The following is a 15772-nucleotide window of genomic DNA, read 5'->3' on the forward strand; positions in this document are numbered from 1 at the left end:
TACTGGCCTTGTGAGATGGAACAGGTCATAGAGTCTCAATCACAGCACAAAAACACCACAAAGAACCATGGAGACAAGCCATTTAAAGGCAGGGGAGGGACGAAAGACGAGAATTGCAAAGTGAGGTTCCCAGGCTCCCATGAGCCTTTGGAAGGGCAACAGCTTGCACACAGTCATCTGCTGGCTATAGAAAATCCTTTACACTACCTCACAGCTCCTTCCCCTTCCCGTCCCCAAGCTTCAGCTGTTTGTCTGCAATGGGAAGATGATAACGCATAAGTAGTAGACAGAATGGATGACCCCCAAATGCCACGCCACCCCTCCCCCATTGAGTAGCTGCAAGTAGTTTGAAAAATTGACCCTCCAGAGGCTGACCCTGATTAGTCTCAGCCAATCATAATAATCCCATTTCCCCTGCCAGTGATTGATTCAGCAGCCCAGGCCTAAGCCAGCCGGCACTCAGCATTCTCTTGGTACACAGTTATTGGATAAGGCATGGGCACATGGCCTAGGCTAAACCAATCAGAATTAAGGGAAAGATTTTTGTTTGTTGGCAAGGGAGAGGTGCCCTCTCTCTCCCTCCTTCCCCTCCCTCTCCCTCTCTCCAAACGTGAAGGAGAAAGCCTGCAGTGCTGAGAGCAATAGCCGTCCTACAGCCTAATTACTCTTGTCCTGGGTTGTTGTGAGCTTAAATGAGGCAACACAGGTAAAGCATCTAGCACAGTGCTCAGCCCATCGTAAGTGCTCAAATAACAAGAGTTCATCAAGCACAGTTTGTCCACTCTACCCTGGCTCATAGAAAATTGCTCCCTCCTATCTCAGTCAAGGTGTAAGGTTTAACTTTCTGGCCCATTCCATGCAAATAGTTCAAATTCCCCACCCTCTGTTCAGAGGAGCTTTAGAGGGTCCTAGTGGATTGTCTTCCAGCTGTAGACCAGTGGGCGTCCACACTTAAGGAGAAGTGAACACAGCTCCCTTCCACCCCATTCTTCATCCTAAATCCAGGAGAAATTTCCCTCCCCATCACTCTGAGCATTCACAGTCCCTCTGTGCGCTTCCTCCCCAGTCCGCCTTTTCTTCCCCTGCCCACCAGCCCCAGCCTTACCTGGTTTGGGAGAGCAGAGAAGCTTGTTCTGCAGGACACATTCTAACTTTTCTGTTGGCCACTGTGGCTTACAACTTCCTTAAGTTTTTGTTTCTGCCTCATTAGGGGAAAAAAAAGTGGTTTTCAGGGTACCTATGAGAGAAAAGGTTTTCAGGATACCTGTGAGGGGCAGGAAAAAAATAACAGTATACATATAGATAGAGTTTCCACCCTTTTGAGGAACAAATGCATTCACCCATTTGAAGCATCTAACACAGCATCTGCCTCATTACAAGGACCTAATCATAATAGCTATTACAATTTGTGATAGATTCATTGTAAACATGGCCCAAATTCTCTATCTCTTCTCTCATCTTCATCCCTTTGCAGTGTGACTTTGCTGCTCCTCCCACCAAGAGGTGGAGACTACTTCTCCACCCCTTGAATCTGGGCCAGCTCGTGATCTGCTTTGGCCAATAAGCTGTGGTGGAAGTGATGGAGTGCCAGTACTGAGTGAGGCCTTCAAGTGGCTTTGCAGGTTTTTCTCTCCCTCTTAGAACTCTGCCCAGCTACCATGAAAATAAGCCCAAAGTAACATGCTGGAGGATGAGACACCACGTGGAAGACAGACAAGCCATGCCACTGCCTGTGGATGCATAGGTAAGCCCAACTGCTATCAACAGAGCTTGCACAAGATTAGCAGAACTGCCCAGCCAACCCACAGATTCACAACCTGAGAGAAACATTTACTATTGTGTGCCACTGACGGTTTTCTGATTGTTTTATCATACAAAATAATTGTGGCAATAGCTAACTGATGTGTTTGGTTTTTATTATTATTATTCTTTTCAGCAGGCAGTTGGCTGGAGAGAAAAGAGTAATTCTGTGGGCAGGCTGGCTGAACACTGCTCAGGCAGACAGCGTCCCCTGGACAAGTTGGCCATGGATTGGGGAGGTGGAGAGAGACCAGGAAGGAGCAGCAGCATCTCCTATCTTTGCAGCTGTGGCCTTCCGTAGTTCACTGGTATTCAAAGTTTTGCTTACGTGCACATCTCGAAAAGAATTTGGAAAAACAATGCACCCCATCACATATTTTTTAATTCATGTGTAAAAGTTTTTATCATAAGTTTAGTGATCGCAAGGGATATAATTTTCTTTTGCTGAAAATATTGACATTTAAACATAAAACTACCAGTCTTTCAAAATATTAAAGGTAATCTAGAGCTCATAATAATTTCATGATCTCTATCACCAAATTTAAAATATATAAATAAGCTCTTCTTCACTATTGAGAAATTTTTTTTTTAATTTTTTTTTTCCCTTTTTTTTTCTCCCCAAAGCCCCTCGGCACACAGTTGTACATTCTTCGTTGTGGGTCCTTCTAGTTGTGGTATGTGGGACGCTGCCTCAGCGTGGTTTGATGAGCAGTGCCATGTCCACGCCCAGGATTCGAACTGACGAAACACTGGTCCGCCTGCAGCGGAGCGCAAGAACTTAACCACTCAGCCACGGGGCCAGCCCCCACTATTGAGAAATTTTACATCTTTCTTTTTTCTTCTTGAATTCATATTTCTTTTCTACTTCCTTCACAAACCTTTAACATAATTTAACATAGTTTTAAAATTTGAAAATCTTTTATTGATCATCCTATCATATGTAAAAAATATATTAAATATATATTATAATACATTAAAAAATATATTTTATTCTTGTGACCTTAAGCTCTCCATGTTTAAAAAATTGCTTTTGGATGGAATTATCACACAACTGATCAAAACTGCAAAAGAATTACCAATTTTGATAATTTTTTAAACATAAAAAGTTAAATATAATTGGAAATGCATCTTCTAGTGAGATTAAATATGATCCAACTTTTCATATGCATTTAATGAAAGAGAAAGGTATATTCTGCTGAAAATTAATCATGCAAATTAATTCCATAGAATAATATTGTTCTTGTTAATAGGAGGTAGAAAAGATTAAATATTTTATCTGGTAAAGTAAAATGAGCATTAGCTATCACTGGATTATTTCATGATATGGTTTTTTTTTTTAATTGAGTTAATGATAGGTTACAATCTTGTGAAATTTCAGTTGTACATTAATGTTTGTCATTCGTGTTGTACGTGCACCACTTCACCCTTTGTGCCCACCCCCCACCCCACCTTTCCCCTGGTAGCCACTAATCTGCTCTCTTTGTCCACATTTTTAAATTCCTCATACAAGTGGAGTCATACACAGACTATCCTTCTCTAGCTGGCTTATTTCACTTAACATAATTCCCTCAAGGTCCATCCATGTTATTGCAAATGGAATGATTTTGTTCTGTTTTGCAGCTGAGTAGTATTCCATTGTATACATGTACCACATCTTTATCCATTCATCTGTTGATGGGCACTTAGGTTGCTTCCATGTCTTGGCTATTGTAAATAATGCTGCAATAAACATTGGGGTACATAGGACTTTTGGGATTGCTGACTTCAAGCTCTTTGGATAGATACCCAGTAGTGGAATGGCTGGATCATATGGTAGTTCTATTTTTTATTTTTTGAGGAATCTCCATTCTGTTTTCCGTAGTGGCTGTACCAGTTTGCATTCCCACCAGCAGTGTATGAGGGTTCCTTTTTCTCCACAACCTCTCCAACCTTTGTTACTATTAGTTTTAGATATTTTTGTCATTCTAATGGGTGTAAGGTGATATCTTAGTGTAGTTTTAATTTGCGTTTCCCTGATGATCAGCGATGATGAGCATCTTTTCATGTGCCTATTGGCCATCAGTATATCTTCTTTGGAGAAATGTCTGTTCATGTCTCCAGCCCATTTTTTGATCGGGTTGTTTGATTTTTTGTTGTTAGTTCTTTATATATTATGGATATTAAGCCTTTGTTGGATGTATGACTTGCAAATATTTTTTCCCAGTTAGTGGGTTGTTTCTTTGTTTCAATCCTGTTTTCATTTGCCTTGAAGAAGCTCTTTAGTCTGATGAAGTCCAATTTGTTTATTCTTTCTATTGTTTCCCTTCTCTGAGAAGACATGGTGTCCGAAAAGATCCTTTTAATACTGATGTCAAAGAGTGTGCTGCCTACGTTTTCTTCTAGAAGCCTTATGGTTTCAGGTCTCACCTTTAGGTCTTTGATCCATTTTGAGTTTATTTTGGTGAATGATGAAAAAGAATGGTCAATTATATAAAGGATTTTAAATTACCTTACTGAATAGTGTACACTGCATCCAAAATAAATCACCTAAAACTTTTATCTGTGGGTTTTATCTACTGTGTCTTGAGAGTAGTGACTGTCTTGGCAAGCCTTTCAGCTACGCTCAAGTGAGTCAGCATCACTAAGCTACGTGCTTGTGCTGTGCTATGGTGCTCTTCCTTTCGGCGAAGACCTGACCTGGGACTAGCACTGAGTGTAGTCGGAAAGTGTTATTACATTTCAATACATTTTTAAAAGCTGAGCTCTTTTTTCCTTAGCAGTTAATGCTTCTGACTGATGCTCTCTTTGCTTTGCTGCCATTGGACCCTCCTTCGAGAAGGAAAACTGTCTTGGCTCCCACCACTCATGCTACCATATGTCTGTTTTCAGAACAGTGTAACTTGTCAAAATACTGTTTCTCAGACCATCCTCCCCTTAACACAAAATGTATAAGATGGGGAAATATGAGAGTCCAAGGGGCAATTGGATCTTGATGAAGCAGTAAAAGACTCTTCCTCTTATTTTTCTCCATTCTCCCTCAGGTTTCACATCTTATGGCAATGTACCATAGTCAGATTGGGGGTAAGTGAGGCATATGCCTTTTTGCTTTTTTTTTAATAATAAGAACAAATTTTGCAAAATCAGAGATGTTCTCATGTAAATCAAACAGGAAAATTGTGTGTGTATAAATTAAGAATCGAGGGGCAGCCTGGTGGCATGGTGGTTAAGTTCACATGCTCCACTTCAGCAGCCTGGAGTTGACAGGTTCGGATCCCAGGAACAGACATAGCACCACTCATCAAGCCTTGCTGTGGTGGCATCCCACATAAAATAGAGCAAGATTGGCACAGACGTTAGCTCAGCGACAATCTTCCTCAAGCAAAAAGAGCAAGATTGGCAATAGATGTTAGCTCAGGGCCAATCTTCCTCACACACACAAAAAAAGAATCTAGAAAATTATTCCCTAAAACAACCTATGCTCAGTACCCCTTGGACCTTTTTCATGGGCTCCTAGGGGCTACTGCTTTCATTCACTTGGTGCTTTCTATCTGTACAGTAGGCTCTTGCATCCATCATCTCATCTGATCCTGCCATATTGGTTTGAGGGGAAGGGCAAGGACTCTCATATCCATTCTACAGATGTGCAGACAGAAGCTCAGGAACATTAGGTGACTGTCCCAGAGCCATGTATGTAGTCAGGGATAGTATCAGGATCCCAAATCCAGTGCTCAGACCTCTCAGCCCATAGATTAGGGCTTGTCCTGGATGCTTTGTGTTGGCTGAGTGTCCACTGTGGCCAGCCACTGGGCCGGACTGGGAGGTGTGGCACCTAGAGTGCCTGCATCCATGGGGCTCCAGCCAGGGTTGAAATAATGTTGATAAGCTGTTCATAAAGAAATATATCTATAGGGATCAACTGATCAATAGATGGATGGATAGATAGATAGGGACAGAGAGAGAATAAGAAATTATGTAATGCTTGTTAGGACTAAAGATTCTCAGCACAAGAAAAAAGATACAAATATAAAAATTTAGTAGAAAACCATATAATCCTAAATTCAAGTGGGAAATAACAGTAGGAACTCATGATTTATTTCTCTTTCTAAAAAATGTCTGCTTCCTACCTCTGTCCATTGGTAACTGTCCATTGGAAACAATGACAACTCAGTAGCAGTAAGCATGCCTAATGCCCTCATATCTACCAGTTTACAGGAAGTACAGAGGACAGAGGAACATGCTAAACATCACAATGAAGACGCAACCAGCTAAGACCAGAACATGGAACTTCTGCAGGCCAAATACCCTGATTTCTTCAACACATGAATGGCGTGAGAAAATGGGAGAAAGGGTGTTAGAGCTAAACAGTCAGCCAAATACAATGTGTAGGCCTTGTTTGAATCCTGCTTTAAAGAAAATAACTCTAAAAAGACATATTTGAGACAATCCAGGAAATTTAAACACAGATTGGGTATAAAATGATGTTAAGGACATATTATTTTATTAGGTGTTATAATGTTATTAAAGTTGTGAAAAACGTCTTCACTTATTCAAGATACATATGTAAGTATTTACAGACAAAATGATATGGTGGTTGGAATCCACTTTGAAATACCACATCAGTGTGGATAGGAAGTAGGTAAGGGGAGGATAGAAGAAATAGCAATTAAGTAAACACCATCTTAAAGTGCTCAAAATGGGGCCGGCCCTGGGGCCGAGTGGTTGAGTTCATGTGCTCCGCTGGGGCAGCCCAGGGTTTCGCCAGTTTGGATCCCAGGTTCAGAAATGGCACTGCTCGTCATGCCACAACTGGAAGGACCCACAATGAAAATATACAACTATGTACTGGGGGGATTTGGAGAGAAAAAAGCAGGAAAAAAATTAATAAAGTGCTCAAAAAGGAGTGCTTTCCTAAAGACACCTAACCAAACCAGAAGTGGACACTGTGGGTGCCCTACTCAGACCTCCTACCAGGCAGGTATACCCATCCTCCAGCTGCTGAGTGTTACTGCCGCCCCTTCTCTGGAAAACTCTCCTTGGACAGCTGAACAGTGGTCATCTTGCCAGGAGCTTAGGCATGACCCCACCCCCCAGGCTACCAGCCAATGACTGACTTACACAGGGGCACAAAACACAGGCACCCTTGTCTCAAAGTGGAAACAACTCTGTAGTGCTGTTCACCCTCCAGAGCTCCCCACAGGATCAGGCTAAAGCAGACTCCAGCTCTGACTGCATCCTTTATAGGTCCATCCCCTGCCCCATCCGACTTCCGTCCCTCCCTTTGCCCTGAGAGCTCACCGGGAAAAAATCATGTGCAGAAAAACACCCATCTCATGTTCTGCTTGTGACAGACTTGGTCTGGAGAAGTGGGCAAGGTTGTCCTCCATGGGAAAGTAGAGGATAAAGCTAAGGACCAACCAAGTTGGACTGGAAGGATTACAGAGAAATTGCTAGGTGTGTGTGGTTGGCGGAGGGGGGATGGGATTAGTTATACCAATAACATAGAAGGACTTGGGCATAAGGATGTCAGCAGCAGGAGGAGACACCCTGCACCTGCAAATTTCCCTTTAGAGCTCCCTCATCCAAGCAGAAAAGGAGCTCCTGCCAGTGACCCTTTAATTCCAGGGGCTGGGTGGGGGAGCAGAAGGGAGTCAGCAGGCTCATTGAGCACACTGGGGCAGAACCTCATCTGGGGCTCCAAAGACCTGTCTCCTCAGTGCCCAGAAAGTCTCTGGAAGCCACCTGAGCCGTGGTGTCTGGGATTCACTTGACGCTGCTCTCTGGCTAGAATGGACATTTGTGGTTCCATCCGCTTAGAACAGCATCCCTCTGCTCCTGGGAAATGTTCTTCCACCCTCTTTCTAGTGAAGGCTGCCCAAAATAGTACGTCAACCTAGACATAGTGATTGGTTCAGAGACAGGCACATTACTAAGCCTAGACAAACAGGGCTACAATTTTCAACTTAAAGAAACACAAAGTATTTAATATCCTAACTAGGTCATACATTTACTTTGTTCAAAAATCAAAAAGTCTAAAAAAGCTATAAGGTATAGAGTAAAAGTCTTATTTCCTCCCTTTCCCCAGTTCCCCTCCCATAACCAGGTACTCTTTGGGTACATTCACAAATAAATACAAATTTATTACCTCGCCCTCCTTTTGTTACACAAATGGTCGCATAAAGTACACATTTTCTGCTCCTAGAATTTTTTTCTCTTAGCATTGTATCTTGGTGGAGATCTTTCCACCTCAGTATGTGAAGTACTTCCTGACCTATATTTTTTTAACAGTATAGCTGCAGAGGATTCTGTTGAATATACGTACTGTACTTTATTTAATCAGTGCCCTTTCAATGGACATTTAGGTTATTTCCTATCTTAGCTATTTCAAACAATGCAGCCAAGACTAACCTTGTACATATGTTGTCTTACATGTCTGAAAATGTATGTATGCCTAGAAGTGGGTTTGCTTGTCTTGATACATATGGGCTAAGTTCCCTCCATAGGAGTTGTACCAATTTTTCACTCTCACTTGCAAACTTTCAGATTATTGCCAATCTGAAAAGTTTAAAAATGGCATCTTGGGGCTGGCCCAGTGGCGCAGCAGTTAAGTGCACACATTCTGCTTTGGCAGCCCGAGGTTCGCCGGTTCGGATCCCGGGTGTGGACACGGCACTGCTTGGCAAGCCATGCTGTGGTAGGTGTCCCACATATAAAGTGCCGGAAGATGGGCACGGATGTTAGCTCAGGACCAGCCTTCCTCAGCAAAAAGAGGAGGATTGGCAGCAGTTAGCTCAGGGCTAATCCAACAACAACAACATCAATAAAGGCTTCTTAAGGTAGTTTTAACTTTCAGCATGTTTTACCTTTGCATCGGAAGATATCAGACGCTTGCAAAGCTGTAAGGAGGGGACCCAGGCTGTCCGCAGCCATACCTCAGCCACGTGGAGAAGGACAGTTTGGGAGATGGTCAAACAAAGGCCAAGAGAAGCAGAACTGAGAGACAGAAAGGGGAGGGACTGTCCCTGGCTCCAGACACGCAGCCCTCTCCCCATCCATGGGATTACATTAGCCAGTGACTCCCCTTTTTTGATTTAAGCCGGTTCAAGCTGGGGTTCTGTTGACCCACATCCAGATTGACAGTGCACAAGCAGCCCCTCCAGGCCACCATGGTGTGGTTGCAGGTGGACCTGCCAGCTGCCTGGCCAGGAACCAGAGCACCTGTGAAAAATTGTGGGTACAGTACAGCCACTGAGGAAAACCGTTTGACGGTTTCTAATAAAGTTAAACATATACCACCCTATGGGCCAGCAATTCCACTCCTAGTATGTGCCCTGTGGAAATGACTGCGTATGTCCCCAAAAAGATATAGTTGCTTTGGTCATAATAGGTAAACACTGGAAATTACCCAAATGCCCATAAACAGGAGAATAAAAAACAGTCAAACAAACTGAGGTATTTCTTTTGAGGAAATACCACTCAGCAAGAAAGATAAATAAACTACCGATACACACAACATGGAAGAATCTCACAGACAATGTTGAGCAAAAGTCAGACATCAAAGAATACGTCTCATATGGTTCCCTTTTTATGAAGTTCAAGAAAAGGCAAAACTAATCTATATCGACGTGGTTGGAATAGTTGTTGCCTTTGCAGGGGGCACTTCCTGGAAGAGGGCGTGAGGGCACTTTCTGGGATAATGAAAATGTTCCACGTCTTGATTGGTGTGATGGTTACATTGAGCGTTTGCTACTGTCAAAATTCATCAGAGGTATATTTTTTTCATTATATCTCAAAAAAAAGAAACGAAAAAAACATTATCAACAACAAAACAAACCATTCTAGGAAACAGCAGCAAAAAGTGTGGGGGCTCATTTCCACCAGCTCCAGGTAACCTTGAATCCGTTCTGGTTGGGGTAACAGCCCTGTGGGTAGGGGGAGAGGTCTCCACTTCTTGCGCTTTGCTGTGGATCTACAGCTCTCCGTGAGTCACCCTCAGGAGCAGCCTCTCTCACAGGGCTTTGCTGCTCAGACAGCTGCCCTTGCCTCCCAGACAGCTGAGGGTCTGGAGGTGGGACTGCTGTCCAGGCAGCCCACAGCTGGAGGTCAGACCCACGTCCCCATCCTGGCTGACTCTCTGAGCCCGTGTGAATGGGATGATAATGGCTCCCTTGCAAGGTCATTTTGGGGATTCCAGCTATCAGGATACAGGGTCTGAAATCATCTGTTCTGTACACATGGCAACTATTTTATTATTTGTTAGCAGGAGCTGCATTGACCGAGTTTGAGGCCTTGGCTTGCAGGGGTGAGGGAGGGGCTGGGGAGAGGGCGGGGAAGTTTTGTGCTCACCAAGCTGAGTCCTTGAATATTACTCTCCAGGATTAAGTAAAAGCTCTGCAGCAGACTTCATTTCCATTGGCTCCCACCTGCTTCCAGCAATTAGAGGATCATTTGGAATAGGAGATTTGCATCTGAAGCCTCATTCACACCTTCCTGCAAATGCCCGCAATCCATCTCCTTACCTTCTAAGAGGAGGACATCAAAGGGAGCGTGGAGAGAGGGAAGGCTGGACGGAGTAGACTTTCACCAGGAGGACAGTACTGACGGGACAGAAGGGTCAAAGGGAGAAGGAAGGAGCTGTGGAGAGGTCCTTAAGGGAGATGGGAGAGCAGCAGAGACCAGGGGCCCCCTGTGCTGTTTGGGTGAGGACCAGGGACGCAGCAGAGCCTGCAGACTGCATAACACAGGATCATGGCTAGTGAGCACAGAAAGTGTGGCTGGTATGACAGGAAAACTCTACTTTTAATATTATTTAATTTTAATTCAAGTGACAACTGAAAATCTGAAGCAAGATAAAAATACTTTCCATTGAACACAACTTTGATATTATTACATATTTCGTACTTTTTAAATTGTTAAAATTTGTTTCACCTGGTTGTTTTTGTTTGTTTGTTTGTTTTTGAGGAAGATTAGCCATGAGCTAACTACTGCCAGTCCTCCTCTTTTTGCTGAGGAAGACCAGCCCTGAGCTAACATCCATGTCCATCTTCCTCTATTTTATACATGGGACGCCTACCACAGCATGGCTTTTGCCAGGCGGTGCCATGTCTGCACCCGGGATCCAAACCGGTGAACCCCGGGCCGCTGAGAAGTGGAATGTGTGAATTTAACCGCAGCGCCACCGAGCCAGCCCCCTCACCTGGTTGTTTTTAATGTGGCTACTAGAAAATTGAAATCATATAACAGGCTCATTTCATGTTTCCATGGAACAGGGCCATCCTAAGATGTCAATACACCGGCTCCATTCAGTCCTGGCTCCTTCCAGTAGGTAGGGTTGGGTTCTAAGCAACCTGGTGGTCTTTCTTTTAGGTGCATCCCTCTGACCGTGTTCGCCATAAGCTCTGCTGTTGTGGTTGGCTCATCTAACGAAGTCATCCAATCAGTAGTTTAAGAAAATAAACAAACAGATAAACAAGCGCATAAAGGAGGGGGACCCTGGGCGGTGTTATCCGTGTGTGCCTTCCCCTAAGTGCACTAGGAACACAGTTCTGATCTTTACCGTGAGGCATGGGAGAGGTAGGGTCCAATTTGAATTTTTAAAAATATCACTCAGGGGGCTGGCCCCGTTGCTGAGTGGTTAAGGTCGCGCGCTCCGCTGCAGGCGGCCCAGTGTTTCGTTGGTTCGAATCCTGGGCGCGGACATGGCACTGCTCATCAAACCACGCTGAGGCAGCGTCCCACATACCACAACTAGAAGGACCCACAACGAAGAATACACAACTATGTACCGGGGGGGGCTTTGGGGAGAAAAAGGAAAAAAATAAAATCTTTAAAAAAAAAAAAATATCACTCAGGCTGCCCCTGGGAGAATGAACTGAAGGAAAGGGAGCGAAAGTCGAGGGCCCAGTGCGTAGGCCTCTGCAGCAGTCCAGGCAAAAGTTGTTACTGGCTGCTCTAAGCTTACCGTGAGAAGGATTTTGCATTAAACAAAACAAAGTGATAGGAAAATAACTATAAATAAGCATCACTTTCCACCAAGTTCAAGGATAACTTTTTCTAGTTCTTCTTTTAAAAAGGCAGGGTGTCCTGGGTTGTCCACCCAGCCATGAGCCCCCCATGTTCACTGGTGGCCCCTGGGGCCCTGGCACCCAGCTCCTCTCTGGGATACTGCTGTCCCAGCACAGGCCCCAGCAGAGAGGGATGTGAGGGAACAACTTCTGTTGTGACTGCTCAACTCTTCCTTCCTGTAACTCCACCAGCCCTAGCTCATCAAAGTCCCAGCCTCCTCTTTGCCCAGCCCCTGGCCTCCAGGCTGGACCTGCCCATACAAGGAGGTCCATTTCAGAGCTGTTCATGGATGGTTTTGTAGATATCCAGCCAGACAACAATGCATGTGGCTCTGCCGCTCATTGGGAGGCAAGAGGAGGTCTCACAACATATGTCTAATTATTTCTGTCATGTAAAACACTGCCGGGAATTGCTTTCAGCCACCTCAAACCTCTCAATGATTCTCAAATGTAACATGCGTAAGAAACACCTGGGATGTTTCATAAAATGCATATTCCTAGGACATGGATGGCACAGAAGGCAACGCCAAATTGAGTAATTAAGGAGCGTTTAATAAAGGAACTATTTACAAAGTATGAAAAAGACTAAAGGGAACAGACAAAGGATGATATAAGAGTGGGACCTGTTGCTATCCCTAGGTCTCCAGGGCCGAGCAAAGGAAACTAGAAAGGAAGAGTTGTTGGAAAGACAGGCCTGAAAGGAGCCGTGGCCTTGAGTAGAGGGCAGAGCAGGAGGGAACCAAGGGAATAAATCCCAGGACCTCACCCTCCTCCTGTCCTCTGGATCTTTCACTGGTGCCTTCCATCAACTGGAGAGCAAGGGGGCCATTAATGCTGCCTCGACACACAGCTGCCTGCCAGGCTCCCACCAGGGGGACGTTAGAGAGTGGATCTGAAGAGACAAACTGAAAATATCCTGGCCTGTGTTCAGAACAAGAGTGATTGCCAACCTGATAACTTCATTGGATTACCTGGTAAATTCTAGATGCCACAGTTTAACGGCAATATTGGCGAACTGGCGACGAACAAGAAAAGAGTGATGAGGGTGCTAGGAAGATAAGTCATTGTAAGGATGATTTTACAGAAATAGGAATATTTAGTCTGAAGACAAGATTTGGGAGGGATAGCCAGTAACTATCTGGTTTAACTGGTTTGATCTGATTTGACCTCTTTTGACAAGTTTAACTGATTTGAACTGCTTCACAAATGCGTGTCAAATCTCTCCTTTTTCTAATTAATTGAGTACACATAAACCTGATGAACAGTTGGTCCAGTATATCCCTCGTGAGGCTTCCCATCCACCCAAACTGGGTTGTCCCAGAAGCCCAGAGGGTTACTCAGTAGCAAAGGAATCAGCCTTCTCTGATCCTGCATGAGGGACCGGGAATCAGGGTGTCCCATGACAACCACTGTTTCTCACTGCCACAGACTGTGGCTATTGGAGCTGAGACCCACACCATTCCTTGGATGCTGGTGCACAGGGATAGTCCCTGTGCAAGCACAGCAGGTCCCAAACTCAAGCGCCAAGGTAATTGCTCCTTTAATGCACATTCACACCCCTGGTCTCTTCCCCAGGGCGGCCATGGGCAAGCTGGCCTCAAGAGAGCTCAGGCAGTTCTCATTCCAGTACCTGCCACATTACAGACTATCTGGAAGAAAAAAGCTTTTTCTCCACCCTCTTATGTTCTGTACTTGGGGATCTGCAAATCAAACTGAGAAAAGACAGATTAGTAATAGAAAAGATGGATTTTTATTTACATATGTATATGGGAGTTCACAGAAAGATGTGACCCAGGTTAGAAATTTGGAGCTTATCTAACACCTTAATAGGAGATGAGAAGGGGCAGAGGGGCGCTTCCGGGAGAACAAATAACTTCCTAGAAGGGGGCAGAAAGGGCACTTATGGAAAAACAAACGACTTTCTGGAAATAAATGGATCCTTAGGAGAAGAGATGGGACTATGACAGTTTTGTGACAACACCTGTTTGAGTGTGGGGCCGACCTCTCGTTTTTGAGAAGCTTAGAGCGGTTCGCAGGGAGGGGACTTATGACAATCGAGTTATGGGGAGGCTCTGCTTTTATGCAGATGTGGGGTTTCAGGAAATCTAATTCCTTGAGCTCAAAATAATTGTTACGCCAAAGTGCCATATTTTGGGGTGGCATATCCTGACCCCCTTCAACGCTCAGAAGTTGGTTCTTCTCTGGTTCTTCTCCTTCCCCGCCCACCTGTCTGAGTACCTGTAAGTCAGGCTGATTTGTTTTCAAACCTTTAAAAAGCAACATGTTTTGAAAAATGCTTTTCCTTTGACAACTGGGCCTACTCTCCTTAGACCTAGCCTAGAGAGAAAGCTGGCCTCAGAGGCACAAGGTAGCTGTCTAACCCAGGTACATTCTCATAGATGACAACTTCCTTTCACTAAGAAGACAATGAGAGCCAAGTGCAAGCCCTGGCAAGGCGCTCCAGCACTGCGCCATCTTCCCACAGAGTTACTCAGCACATTTTGGACAGAACAACACGTAGCCCCTCATATTTTGGGGTTACAGGGACAGAAGACTCAAGAAGTGAAAGAGGGTGACAGATTTCAATTCAATAATAGAAAGAAATTTATAATGATTAAAGCTGTTCCAAGAAAACTGGGCCTGGTGTGCTTAAGAACTTGGCATATTATGAGGATCATAAACTAAGAGGGAGAGATGGACTAGAAAAAACAGTGTTGGGGAAAACGCCATTTTATGGGGGGGGGGAGGTAGGTCTAATCCAATAAATAAAAATTCAGATATGTTGAATACATACCAAATAGTTTTTTAAAGAATGTAAAAATACAGAGTAAAGTGTAAGCAATATTTAAGTTTTGTTCAGAATGGAGTTTCTATGAATAAAAACAATAAAAATTTCACATAGAAAGATACAACTCCATAAAATTAAAAATATCTATTCATCAAACCAACAACAAAAATGCAAATTGTAAATTAGGAAAGAAATATAAAAATAAATATGAAAAATATAAAGGTTATCATTTTAAGTCATAAAAAGTTCTTCTAAGTTAACTTTAAAAACATTATCACACCAATAGAAAAAAATGAGCAAAAGAAATGTAAAGCTAAATCATGAAAGAAGAAATACAAATGACCATTATAAGGATATGAAAAAAGACATTTATTTCCACCGTATCAAAGAAATAAAAAACAAAACAATGGTGAGATGTCATTTTTCAATTATGAAGTTGATGGGTTTTTAAAGTGATAAAGTAGGCAAAGTTTCATTGAGAGAGGCTCTCTTATTTAAAAATTAAAAAGATGAGAGGAGCTGATTTTGCAGGGGTAAGCTTCCTGTCTGTGGAAGAGATGAAAGAGAAGCTGGCTACCAAGCCTTAGAAATGGGCAGTGAGGATTCTGGGCTGCAGGGAGAGCTGGGGCTGAGCTCTCTGCTTCTGTGAGCTTTCAGTGCTGTGTCTCAGGGCTGGATCCCACAGGGCTGGCATAACAGTAGAGACTTTCCAGAAGAGCAGGTTCTCCAGGGCCTTACTTTCTACATTTTCTGTTAAGGCATCCAGTGCTTGTAGGTAGAAACTAGAGCAAAGACGGTGTCCTCAAAGCACTAGCGTCTGGGTGGGCTCACTGAGGATGGACTTAAGGACAAGCCCAGTTGCCCAAGGTAACATGATGCAGTATGTACCCCCCAAAATATTTTTGTAAGTCTGCCTGTGTTCTGTCTGGCCAGCCCTTCTGTGAGTGATGAGCTAGCAGTGCAGCCCGGCACAAGGGCGTTCAGAAGGCCCGGTCAAGCTGGCACGGTGCGGGCAGCTTCCTGCATTCCTCCAGGGAAGCAGCCTCAGTGAGCAGCAGCTATTGCTGCAAACCAGAAACCAGTAACCAGCAGGTTCATTGTAGAAAGTATTGATCCTTAATCATTGATCTTTCTTTAAAATAAA

General features: G+C 43.9%; 1 long non-coding RNA gene across 1 annotated transcript in view; it reads right to left on the reverse strand.

Moving 5' to 3' along the window:
• Nucleotides 1–1105: 1105 nt before the first annotated feature.
• LOC103541684 (uncharacterized) overlaps nucleotides 1106–15772 on the reverse strand; it is a 99318-nt gene continuing 84651 nt past the window's right edge. The window contains exon 6 of the long non-coding RNA XR_011527058.1: nucleotides 1106–1237. This is a non-coding gene — a long non-coding RNA (uncharacterized lncRNA). The remainder of the gene's footprint in view (nucleotides 1238–15772) is intronic.

This window comes from Equus przewalskii, chromosome 15 (genome assembly GCF_037783145.1).
Source record: "Equus przewalskii isolate Varuska chromosome 15, EquPr2, whole genome shotgun sequence".
NCBI classification, from domain to species: domain Eukaryota; kingdom Metazoa; phylum Chordata; class Mammalia; order Perissodactyla; family Equidae; genus Equus; species Equus przewalskii.